The 13444-nt window shown below is 36.6% G+C and overlaps 1 protein-coding gene across 3 annotated transcripts in view; it reads left to right on the forward strand.

Annotated features, from left to right (window-relative positions):
- RSRC1 (arginine and serine rich coiled-coil 1) overlaps nucleotides 1-13444 on the forward strand; it is a 416602-nt gene that overhangs the window by 218816 nt on the left and 184342 nt on the right. The gene's annotated exons all lie outside the window — the stretch shown is intronic.

Raw genomic sequence — 13444 nt, forward strand, 5'->3', positions numbered from 1 at the left:
CCGAGGCTCCCCTCCATCTACTCCTTCTCCCTCTTATTCTTGTACTCCGGACCCATCTAATCCCCTGAAATTTCGATTTTCCCACATTCCTGCCCTTCCTCTCTCAACCACAAGGATGCTCCCTTTTAGTATTCTTAACAATTTTTACATCCTCCTCCTCTTTCTCTTTATACTTCCTCAAAGTTCCTCTTCTTCTCCGTCTTATGTATGGAGATTTAAGGTGAGAGAGTCATACACACACACAAAAAAAACCAAAGTCACCCATTTGGCCCCTACTGCGGACTGCTCCATCAAAGGTTGCTCCGAGGCTGTCACTATCACTCTTTCCAATTCCAAGTTAGTTAAACAAGCCAACAGCCCTTACCTTTGCTTCCTCTTTGATCAGACCCGTGATTACTGCCGCTGGTGGCCTGACACCTATGGCGGCTGTCCGTATTCGTTATGTAAGATCCACTGGGGGTTAGGGTATATAGGACAGCCTACTGGTAGGAGACTTTTTCAGTGTGATGGCAAACGACAGTGTTCTTTAACCATCCGGGACTCATGGGAGAGCCGATGGGCTACCAGGGTCCTTGCTTCTGTTTACTGTAATGGCTATACTTCACACCCCTGCAGAACTTTCGAAATATCCCGTGAGTATATTCCTCTTCACGACCCTATATCTCTTGTCTCTACAGAAATAAAACATCATGAACAGAACATCATATCCTCTTTAGAAAATGCCCCTTCCCTTCATGCTCCTGGCTCCCCTATATATACTCGGTTACAGATCATCTCCGATATCCTGTCCTTTTTAAACCAGACTGTTCCATCCATTTCCCCCAGAAATTGCTTTTTGTGCGCCTCCTTGGCTCGCCCCCTGCTTGCCGCTGTCCCAGTTAACAACACCGACTCAGGGGCCGGCCCGTGGCTCACTCGGGAGAGTGTGGTGCTGATAACACCAAGGCCACGGGTTCGGATCCCATATAGGGATGACCGGTTAGCTCACTTGGGAGAGCGTGGTGCTGACAACACCAAGTCAAGGGTTAAGATCCCCTTACTGGTCATCTTTTGAAAAAAAAAAAAAAAAAAAAAAAACCGACTCACTCCTTCGTCCAAACCCTTCCCAGGCCCCACTACCCTCTTCACCCCTAGCCAATGTTCCTTTGTGGGAGCCTGAGGACGGCAACCACACCCTCCTCCCTAGAACATGCCTTTGTGGCCCCACTATTTCCAAATCTTTCAATGACCCCTTTTGCCAATACAGTCTTAAACTCACAAATACCACTCATGCATCGCCTGGAACCTTTTTTTGGTGCAATGGAACCCGTATCACCACTTTCTTACCCAACATAACTTCTCCTTGCCTTCTCGTAGCTGTTGTTCCCCAGCTCACCCTATACACCAGCCCAGAAATGTTTCACCTTTTTAATCCCCCAGACTGACAGAAAAGAGCGCTTTCCTCCCTATCTTGGTTGGTATGTCTTTAACCATTTCTGTCGCCAGTGCCGGCCTCTTGGGAGGAGCCCTGGGCCACTCTCTGTGGGCTGTCGTAGATATTAAATCCAAGTTAGAAAGGGCCCTCACGTCCACGGCAGAATCTCTAACCTCCCTACAAAAACAAATAACTTCTTTGGCCCAAGTGACCCTCCAGAACAGGAGAGCCCTTGATCTGCTCACAGCAGAAAAAGGTGGTACCTGCCTCTTCCTAAGAGAAGAATGTTGTTATTATATTAACGAATCGGGTGTGGTAGAACATAACATCATTAACTCACTGAATTAGCTACCAGCCTGGGTGCCCCACCCAACTCCAGCCCATTCTCCTCTCTAATGTCCAACCCTCTCCTAACCTGGGTTTGGCCCATCCTCAGCCCCCTCTCTGTAATCCTTCTGGTATGCCTTTTCTTACCTTGTATACTTAAGTTTTTACAAACCCAAGTGGGTAAAATTTCTAACCAGACTTTTAACCAGCTTTTACTTAGAAACTACCAACTCCTAGCTACTGATGAACCCTCCGCCTCTTCTCAGAAACTCCTCACCACATGCTGATGAAACATACAGGACGCGATGGATTGCCTTCCTAGATACCCTTTCCTCCGACGCCTGGCTACTACACCCGGTTTTTACACATCAGGAGTGGACTCAACAGATTATTGATTTATAATCTGGGAACTTTCATCCATTTCACCCCCCCAGGAGGTTCTTTTATATTCCACCATATTATGGGGTCTCCTGACCATATTCCTCCCTGACACTCCACCTCCTTCCCAAACGATGCCCCCTACCAGCAGGAAGTAGCCAGAGAGAAAAAGGACGCCGCCCCTATTCTAACAAAAAGGGAGGAATATTAGGTCATATTAGAACCCTTTTTTTGGCCGCGCCCCATCATGGTGCTGGCTACCCTTCTCTTCTGCCTTTTTCCTTCCCGCTGGTGCCACAATACCTTCCCGCCAGCACGAATCGCGCGCAAATCAGCGCAGGCTCCCTGCTCCTGGCCCCATAGCAACATAATCCATCCAATCCCCAAATGCCCCATGTCCCCTGTAAACCTATCAACTCTCTTCTAACCCTATAAAACAGATGTACTCACTAAATAAAATCGGAACTTCTCCGGCGAGCTGCCTTGCATTTGTGCCTCATCCTTCCAGAAATAAAGGGCATCCAAAGTGAAAAGATGAAGTCAAATTGTCCCTGTTTTCGGAGGACATGATCCTGTACATAGTAAAGCCCATAACCTTTAACAAAAAACTCCTAGAGCTGATAAATTCAGTAAAGGTGCAGGATAGAAAATGAACACAAAAAATCAGTAGATTTCTTGTACACCAACAATGAACAAGCAGAAAAGAAATCAAGAAAGCGAGCCCATTTACAACAGCTATCAAAAGAATAAAATACCTAGAAATAAATTTAACCAAAGGGGTGAAAGATATCTGCAATGAGAACTGCAGAAAAAAACACTGCAGAAAGAAATTAAAGATGACACCAAAAGATGGAAAGACATTACATATTCATGATTAGAAGAATTAATCTTTTGAAAATGTTCATACTATCCAAAGGAATCTACAAATTCATTGTAATCTCCATCAAAATACCAATGACATTCTTCATAGAAATAGAAAAAAAAATCCTAAAATTCATATGGAACAACAAAGACCTTGAATAGCCAAAGCAATCCTTAGCCAGAGAAAAAACAAAAACAAAAACAAAAAAACTGGGGGCATTACACACCTGACTTCAAACTATACTACAAAGTTACAGTAACCAAAACAGCATGGTACTGGCATAAAAACAGACACATGGACCAATGGAACAGAATAGAGGACCCAGAAATCAACCCATGTACTTACAGCTAACTAATCTTCAATAAAGGCACTGAGAACATACATTGGGGAAGGGACAGCCTCTTCACTACATGGTGCTGGGAAAAGTGGATATCCATGTGTAGAAGAATGAAATTAGACCTGTATCTTTTACCGTATACCAAAATCAACTAAAAATGAGTAAATTATTTAAGTATAAGACCTGAAACTATAAAAATCCTAGGAGAAAACATAGAGGAAACACTTCAAGATGTAGGACTGGGCAAAGACTTTATGAATAAGAGGTCAAAAGGACAAGCAACAAAAAAATAAATAAATGGGTTATATCAAACTAAAAATCTTCTGCATAGTAAATGAAACAGTCGACAGAGTTAAAAGACAACCTACAGAATGGGAGAAAATATTTGCAAAGTATGCATCTGACAAGGGATTAATATCCAGAATATACAAGGAACTCTAACAACTTAACAGTCAGTAATAAAACAAGGAACCCAATTAAAAAATGGGCAAAGTATCTGAATAGACATATCTCAAAGGAAGACATACAAATGGCCCACAGGAAATACTGCCATTTGCAACAACATGGATGGACCTTGAGAGAATTATATTAAGTGAAACAAGTCAGGCACAGAAAGAGAAATACCACATGTTCTCACTTATTGGTGGGAGCTAAAAATTAATATATAAATTCACACACACACACACACACACACACAAACCGGGGGGGGGGGGAGAAGATATAACAACCACAATTATTTGAAGTTGATACGACAAGCAAACAGAAAGTACATTGTTGGGGGGGACGGGGGGAGGGAGAAGGGAGGGAGGTTTTGGTGATGGGGAGCAATAATCAGCCACAATGTATACTGTCAAAATAAAATTTAAAAAAAAAAAAAAAAATGGCCCACAGGTACACGAAAAAATGCTCAACATCATTACGCTTCAGGGAAATGCAAATCAATACCATTGAGATATCATCTTACCCGAGTTATTATGGCTACTTTCAAAAAGACAGAGAATAACAAATGCTAGTGAGGATTTGGAGAAAGGAGAACTTTTCTACACCATTTGTGGGTCTATAAATTAGTGCAGCCATTCTGGAAAAGAGTATGGATATTTCTCAAACAGCTAAAGGTAGAACTACCATATGATCCAGCAGTCCTAGTACTGGGTATATAACCAAAGCAATGCACATCATTATGTCGAAGGGACACCTGCCCTCCTGCAGCTCTATTTACAATAGCCAAGTTATGGAACCAACCTAAATGTCCATCAGTGGATGACTGGATAAGGAAAATGTGGTTTACATACACGTAGATTTCTACTCAATCATAAAATAGGATGAAATTCTGCCATTCACAGCAACATAGATGAGCTTGGATAAAATTAAGCTGGGTACAGAAAAAGAGATACCCCATGTCCTCACTCATAAGTGGGAGCTGAAAAAATGAAAGAGGTAGAGAGAAGAAGGGAGGGAGGGAAGGGAGGGAAGGAAGAAAAGGAAGAAAGAAAAGAGAAAGAAGAAGAAAAGGAGGGAGCCAGGGAGAAAGGAAGGAAGAGGGAGAAAAGAAAAGAAACAACAGCCACAATAATACATTGAGATTTTGGAAGGAAAGAACCAAAAGAACTATGGTTACTAGAGGTGGGAAAGCAGGGTAGGGAGAGGAAATTAGGAAGAAATTGGGTAATGGACACAAAGAATAATTCCAATTTGTAATGATGAACATGCTAAGAATACTGATTTGATCATTACATATTACAAAAGTACACAAATACTGATAGTCAACTCTGTACCTCATAAATATCTATAATTAGGTTTCAATTTTTAAAAATAATTAAAAAATTTTTCCAAATTTGATAAAAATTATAAACCAATTAATGGATTCAAGAAGCTCAATGAACCCCAAGCACAAGAAGTATGAGGAAAACTACATCAAATTTCTTTTTTAAACCAGTTATGAGAAGAAAATCTTAAAAGCAGAGAAAGAAAAAATATATACTCTTTTTTATGTGTAGAGGAACAAAGGTAAGTGTGAAAGCAGACTTCTCTCTGGAAGCAATGAAAACTACAAGATAGTAAAGTAACATATTTGAAATATTGAAAGAAAAATTTGATAAACTTAGAATTTTATACTCTGGGAATTTTATATCTCTCAGATATGAACACCCAATGAGTATTTGTAAAAACACACACAAAGTGAATGAATTCATCATCATACAACCTGCAGTAAAAGAAATGTCACAGGAAAATGATACCAGAGTAGAGAGTGCTGGAAATGATAACTACATGGGTAAATCTTTTATTTAAAAGATAACTTTTTAGAGCATAAACAACAATGTGTTGTGTAGTTTATAACAATATATGACAGCAGTGACAATAATACAGAGGCTTGAAAGGCAGGAATGAAAGTGTACTGTTATAAGTTCTTTATAGTATATATGAAGTGGATAAGGAAGATGGAGGTGATACCTTAAAGTCTAAAGCAACAGGAATCACGCAACAAGGAAGTTTAGCTAATAAGCTGACAAAGAATGTAAAATAGAATTATAAGGTACTCAATCATAGAGAAGACAGGGAAAGAAGAAAAGATGGTCAAAAAATATAATTATATTAAGTGTAAATTGGTCTAAAAATCCAATTAAAAAGCAGAGTTTTTCAGATTGAAAAAAAAATAAGATCCAACTGCATGCTACCTATCAAAATATACATTTCAAATGTAAAGACACAGGCAAAAATAATGGAAAATGACATACTGGGTAAAATTTGCTATTATGTCCATTCTCCCCCCAGTGATGTGTACATTCAGTACAAACCCATGCATGACCCCAGCATGCCTTTTGTTTGTTTGTTTTTTAAAGAAATTGACAAGCTTATTCTAAACATTGAGAATGCAGAGGAGCTGGAAAAGTCAAAACTACTTTGAAAAAAAAGGAAGAGGAGTTCTACCTGATATCAAGAGTTAATATGAAGCTATGGTAATCAAGACAGTGTGGTATTGGCATGAAGACTGACAAATAGATCAATGGATCAGAATAGAGAGTCTAAAAAGAGACTCATATATGTATATATATATGGCAAATTGATTTTTGACAGAGTTGCCAAGGCAGTTGAGTGGAGAAATGATAGTCATTGGTGCTGGAACAATTGAATAGACATGTACCAAACTAAGAAAAAGAAATGCATATCTTGCGTTATGTACAAAAATTAACTAAAATCATTTTATATAATAAAATGTAAAACATAAAACTATAAAAGTTTTAGGTGGTACAAGACAAATCTTTGCAAATTGGGATTAGGTAGAGATTTCTTAGCTAAAACACCAAAAATACTTGATTCATGGAAGAAGAAACTGGTGAATTGGACTTCAAAGGCCTAGTCAAACTTTGTGTATAAAATTTGCAAGCTGTATGTGGGATAAATTACTTTTGTTACAATAAGGACTCTGGAAGTTCAATAATAAGAAGACAATCCAAAATCAAATTGGTGAAAGATCTGAACATCCCTTTTATCAAGGAAGATATATGGATAATAAATAAATACATGAAAAGATGCTCAACACCATTAGTAATTAGGGAAATATGGACTAACACCACAATGAAGTACTACTACACACCTTTTAGAATGACTGTGACTGTTTCAAGTGATAACTAGGATATGGAGCAACTGGAACTCTCAGACACTATTGGTAGGAAAGTGAAACCACTTTGGAAAGAGTTTAGTACTTTCTTAAAAAGTTAAACATATATTTACCATATTACCCAGTCATTTCAATCCTAGATATTTACCCAAAAGACATGAAACTGCATATTTATACAAGATTTGTACCTGAATGTTCATAGCATTTTTTTTATAGCAGCAAAAACCAAACACAAACAAAAACCTGGAAATAATTCAAATATTTCTTGACAGGTGAATGGATAAAGAAATTATGGCATATCCTTACAATGGAATACTACCCAGCAATAAAAAGGGATAAATTATTGGTAGACACAGCAGTGTGGATGAGTTTCAAAATAATTATGCTCAATTTAAAATCCAGCAACTTTAAAAATGTGTGATTTATTGTAGTTCAAGCTTCAGAAACTGTAAGCAATAAATGTCATTTTTCTTTATACTTCATCCAGATCCAGGTATCTTTTTATAAGCAACACAAAATCGGCTAATACAGAAAATTGGTACCGAGGAGTGGGATGTTGCTATACGCATACCTGAAAATGTGGATTCAGCTTTGGAACTGGGTATTAGGCAAATGTTGGAGGAGTTTGGAGGACTTAGAAGAAGAGAAAAAGATGAGGGAAAGTTTGGAAGATTTTAGAGATTGGTTAAATGGTTGTGACCAGAATGCTGATAGAAATGTGGACAGTAAAGACCATGTCGATGATGAAGCCTCAGATAAAAAGGAGGAACTTATTGAGAACTGGACAAAAGATCACCCTTGCTACACCATAGCAAGGAACTTGACTGCATTGTGTTCATGCCCTTGGACTTTGTGGAAGGTGGAACTTAGGAGTTGTGAGCCAGAATGTTTGGCGGAAGAAATTTCTAAGCAGCAAAGGAAGCTGTCTGGTTACTTCTAACAGCCTACTTTGTGTTATGGAGGCAAAGGCATAATGTAAAGCCAGAATTTAAAAGGGAAGCAGAGCATAAAGATTTGGAAAATGTATAGGCTGGCCAAACACTATGTGAAAAATCTTTAAGAGAAATAACACACATGCTTGACACAATGCAGACATTTAGTAAATCATAGTTTCTTTCTTTAAATTATTTTTTTTATCTGTCTAATTATACTATGTTTTAGTCCGTTTTATGTTGCTATAACAGAAATACCTGAGATTGGGTAATTTATAAGGAAAAGAGATTTATTTGGCTTATGATTCTGGGACAGCTGCGTCTGGCACCTGCCTCAGGCTGTTTCTACTCATGGCGAAAAGTGGCAGGCAGCCATTGGGTACAAGCAGATAACAGAGAGAGAGAGGGGCGGGGGGGTGCCAGGGTCCTTTAAACAATTAGCTCTGGTGGGAACTAACAGAGGGAGAACTCACTCACTACCTCTCCTCTCCCAGAGAGAACATTAATCCATTCATGAGGGATCAGCCCCCATGACTCAATCAGTTTCCAACACTGCCACATGGGAGATCAAATTTCCACATGAGTTTTGGAGGGGACAACAAATCCAAACTCCGTCTTACTACAAGATCCTTAATCAGACGCTATGTCTATTCATCTTTTTATCCTCAATTTGTAGCACAGTACCTTATACATAAGAGGTGGTTCATAAAATTTTTTGAACAAATGAAAGTAAGAAATTTTGAATGATTGAATGTAATGACAGGACTCTGTAAAGACCCAATAGTATATCATTTGCCTACAAGATCTGAAGTATTTCAATTGTACATTTTCTTCAAACAGGAGATTTCAATTACCCTCTCATAAGTAGGTTAAGAGTTATGTATATGCTTTTTGTACAAAGAGAGCATATGATAATATGTAACTTAGGGTAATATTGGAAAATGATATAAACAAATTCTAATTTTGATTTTTGAAGTGTTGTAGTCTTAATTTTGTTTTCAAGTTTGAGTTCTCGCCACCATCTTTCTTTTAGACTTTCTACTTCCCTGTCTTTAACAACCTCAAAACTGTTGTTGGCAGATGGAATTACTTTAGCTTCATCAACTTCCAGAATTTCTATGGTTGTGGCCAGGAAATTCAGGGAGCTGACTATGAATGGAAGTAAGAAGTGTGAACAAATAGTTTAAATAATTTAGTATGTTATCAGGTTCATACAAGGATAGGCTTCTCTTTGCTTCTCTCTTTTTATATAGTCGTAGCTCAAAGGATTGTGCTGGTATTGAATGTAGCTTTTGAGAATCTAGACATATTGTATATTTTTAAGGAACTCGGGATGAGACTAAGCCTAGAGTCAAAGGAAAAGTCTACACATTGAGAATTGTCATCTCCATAAGCCATGGTAAGACTGACGTATCTTTTGGTTTAATTGTAGGAGCTTTTGTTTTTTCTTGAGAAAGTGGATACTTTTCTCTAAACCTAGGGCTTACAAATGGAGTTAAGTAGATACATTTGGCTACCATGGGAAGGGAAGGAAGCAGGGCAGTTCTGGAGAATCCATAACAGTAGAAAGACTACCAATCCCCTGTTCTCCCACTGAAGGACTACTATTACTTTTAGCAATTTTAAACCCTATCTGATAGGAATTTCTAGGAGAAGTACAATTTTCTTTATATAAGTTAAAATTATGGTATAGTATCTGAACTAATGTTTTTTGTTATACCGTAACACAATCATCAGTTTTAACTTTAATATGGCCTTTAAAAACCTACGGTAAAAGTTCATATTGTTCTTATTGTTCTGTCAATGTCAACACTAAACTGTAGGTTAAGGGAAGCACATTATATTCTCCATAATTCTATTTTGATATTCATTTATCTAATTATGCTCTGCTGATTTTGATGTAAGGAATATTATTTTTAATGGAATATAATTTTCATATTTTTCCTTCATAGAATGTAATTGTGACATTGTGCTTTTAAATATGTCCTCATTTAAAAATTCTTTGGGAAATTGTTATATTTCATGCATTTGTATCTGGTATTATTTTCTTATTTATTCAGTAAAATATAATTTCTAGTTCCAAATAATATTAGGACTATTTACCAATTTTAGATGGAATTCATACTGATCCTGGAGTCTGATACTTGCTAAAATAGCTAAAGCATTAGAAATTTTGGCACCCAAGCTGCAAAGGTATTTTCATTCTAAGCCAGCTAGTATGATAACATGTAACTGAAATGGAATAGTATAAAAAAAAAATTTTTAGCTCTGTATTGTTTCTTCTTTCTCCTGAACCTTTTCTAAAAATGTAACATAGATAGCAGTCAGAACAGCGCAACATAAAATCAGACTCTCTTCTCGCCATTCCCATTTCCAGCTAACTACTTTTTCTAAGCCAAGCAGCTACTGATACAAATAGACAGGTGGGAGCCAGAGGATTTCAGCGAAGTGGGCTGTTGTGATGCTTTCCCTCTTCTGAGACAAGCTCAAGCCTAGAAACAGAGCAGCCCTTGGAAAGGATTTAAGGGACAGGTGACAGAGAGAAAAAGACTGCAGCCAAGAATCACATATCCATTCAACTTACTCACTAGTCGTAGTAAAAAGAGATATTTGCAGATGAGCAAAATGTGAGAAGACATTTGTATCTGCATATTTTATTCAAGAAAAATGCTTGAGCAATGAATCTAAGCAAAGTAAAAATATTTATATAACATTATTTTTAAAAGTTTGGTCAATCTAATATATTTATTTATTATCTAATATATTATAACTAATATATTATTTATAATCTGATATATTTATCCCAATAGTTGGAGTTCATCCCTATATTCCATAAATAAAATTCAGCAAGTTATGTCTGCATAGGCAAATATATTTAGGACAGAATCATATTTTATTTACTGGGTCAAGTGTATTATTTTGGACAGATTTTTCTTTTAAACTGAATCAAGGTCCTATTTTTAAGCTTTTCTGTATATGTAAATTAATTGCTTTGACTTCATGAGTATCCTAGTGATTTAGTTAGGATTCTGAACTTGAGTCAGAGAGTCTTAATTTAAGTCCATCATTTACTAGTAAAGCAAGTTACTAAACTGCTTTTATTCCCTAGTTTTCTTTATCTTTGAAATACGAGTCCTATGTTATTGATTGTTGGAGTAATTAATGAAAAATAAATATATCTTAACAGTTGTTTTTATCATAAATATTAACTATCAAGAACCTTTCCTTAGAAATGGTAATTGCCATATTTTCAAGACAGTGATTATAAATGGGGGCAGGGAGGGGGCTGCTAAGAGGGGGATTGAATAATATTGTTAATATTTTATTGGATGTCTGGTAAACATTCTGTATATTTTTCTATGTCATAAATATTTATTAATTGTTAAAAGAATCTTTTTTTATGAAATACAAAACACTCTTTCCCATGAAATATCTTAACCAATAAAGTGTCTAAGATTTTTCCATCAAAGGACACTGCTTGCAAGGACACTCTGAAATGTATGCTTCATAATTCTTAGCTTGCTTAGGACCTGCTAGTCAGAATATCATTTCCTACTTGCCATTCTGGTTATGTTATATTACACAAAGTATCTAGTTTCTCTTGTGTGTGTTAGGTAAATGGCAGAGATCACAAATTGTCTTGGTGTTGAACCTGGCCAATAGAAATACTGTGTTTGTTCTGCGCTGTATTTGTCTTCATAGTGGTTTTAATTCCTGTGAAAAATTAACAAATTTCATAACCCTGGGCTTGCATTTCTGCATGACAGTAATCAGTTGCTGCTGAGTATCAGCTGCTTCCTTTAGCTGAGGCATGTGGTTCATAGTTCTCTACCCTCTCTGTGCTCCCTAATGCTGATGTGAAATGTCCTTTGCCATTTATCATCATAAATATTTGCATTAACTGCTTGGCCCCTGTAGGCATTTTAGTTTATGACTGTTAGATTATATTCAGTAGATGTCACAGTCTTCTATTGATATTTTGCTGTGATATTGTAATTTGATGTCACATATTTTCAATACTTTATAAATATAAACCATGCTTACATACATTTTCTCTGCAAACATGACACAAAGTACTCTTTTTTGTTTGTCAGCTCCTCATTTTCTCATAGTAAATCACTCCTGTTATACAGATTAAATATTTCTCAAATCTGATTCCTCATCAGACCTTTCTGGTAGTGCTTCAGCTCAGGCCCTCATCATCTCACCTGGAATTCTTCAGTTGCCCCCTAACTGAGCTCCTTACCTGCAGTCACATTCCTTTTGTTTGGTCCTCAAACATATTGGTAGAATGATGTATCAAAGTGCGTATCTGATCATATCACCCCTCTGTTGAAAATTCTTCTGAGGCTTTCCATCTTCTAGGGCAGGGGTTAGCAACCTTTTTCTCAAAGATCCAGGTAATAGATATTTTAGGCTTTGCTGGTTATAAAGTTCCTGCTACAAATACTCAACTCCTATTGTTAACTTGAGCACGAAACCCACCATAGACAATATGTAAACAAATTCCATGGCTGTGTTCCAATAAAACTTATTTATAAAACCAGGCCACGGGTCCAGGGCTATAATTTGTTAAATCCTATTCTATGATATATAAGGCTCTCCTTGTCTCCTCACATATCTCATCTACCACTCTCCCATCTTGTTTCTTACAATTTTTTCCAAAGCACCATTCAAATTCTTAAATTTTCTGAGCACATCTTCTTTCTATATCCAGTTATTTAATTTTCATTCAAGTTCTTGTTTTAAAAAAATTTTTAATTGACAGATTGTAATTATATTTATGGGGTACAATATGATGTTTTCATACATATTGTATAATAATTGGGTTGGAGTAATTAATGTATCAATCACCTGATGCATTTATCATTTCTTGGTGGCAAAAACATTCAAAAGCCTCTCCTCTAGCTATTATGTAATAGGCAAAATTTAACTGTTGACCATACTCACCCTACTGTGCAACAGAACATCAGAAACTATTCTTCCTATCTAATTGAATTTCATTCAAGTCGCAAATAGCAAAACATTCAAAAGTATTACAAAAATTTTAATTCTGAAATGGTGATTTTTATATATAAACATGGGATTACTTAGGTTATTTATTTAGTTTATTGCTGATATCTTCATAAATGTATGGTGAGGTAAAGTCCTAAGTACTAAGAACAGTTTTTAACAAATCTTTCATAAAAATGATACAATCCATGTTATAGCTTGGATACCATTAATGTGTTGTCCAAAAATCTCAGAATGAGGCCACTGGTTGGAAAGTAATTTAGCTTCAACATTATTAACTGTATTGAACCAAGGTTCACTGAGAGAAAAGTTTTAGGACAGTTAATAGGAACTGAAAGCATGTAAGTCACATTGTATCCTATCTTTATCATAGTTGCTCCTTTCAAATCCATTTAGGAAAGCAGAAAACATTTGGTTTTAGGATCTGACTTGCCTGAAGTATTGAACTTCAAGTTGCTACTTACATTCTAATGTTTCTATATGCAAAATATAATATTTTCATATGCAAAGAAGTAACACAACTTGAGAATATGTTGTTAAATGTGTGGGTTTTGCCTGAAAG

The sequence above is a fragment of the Cynocephalus volans genome, chromosome 1 (genome assembly GCF_027409185.1).
Source record: "Cynocephalus volans isolate mCynVol1 chromosome 1, mCynVol1.pri, whole genome shotgun sequence".
Lineage (NCBI taxonomy): Eukaryota > Metazoa > Chordata > Mammalia > Dermoptera > Cynocephalidae > Cynocephalus > Cynocephalus volans.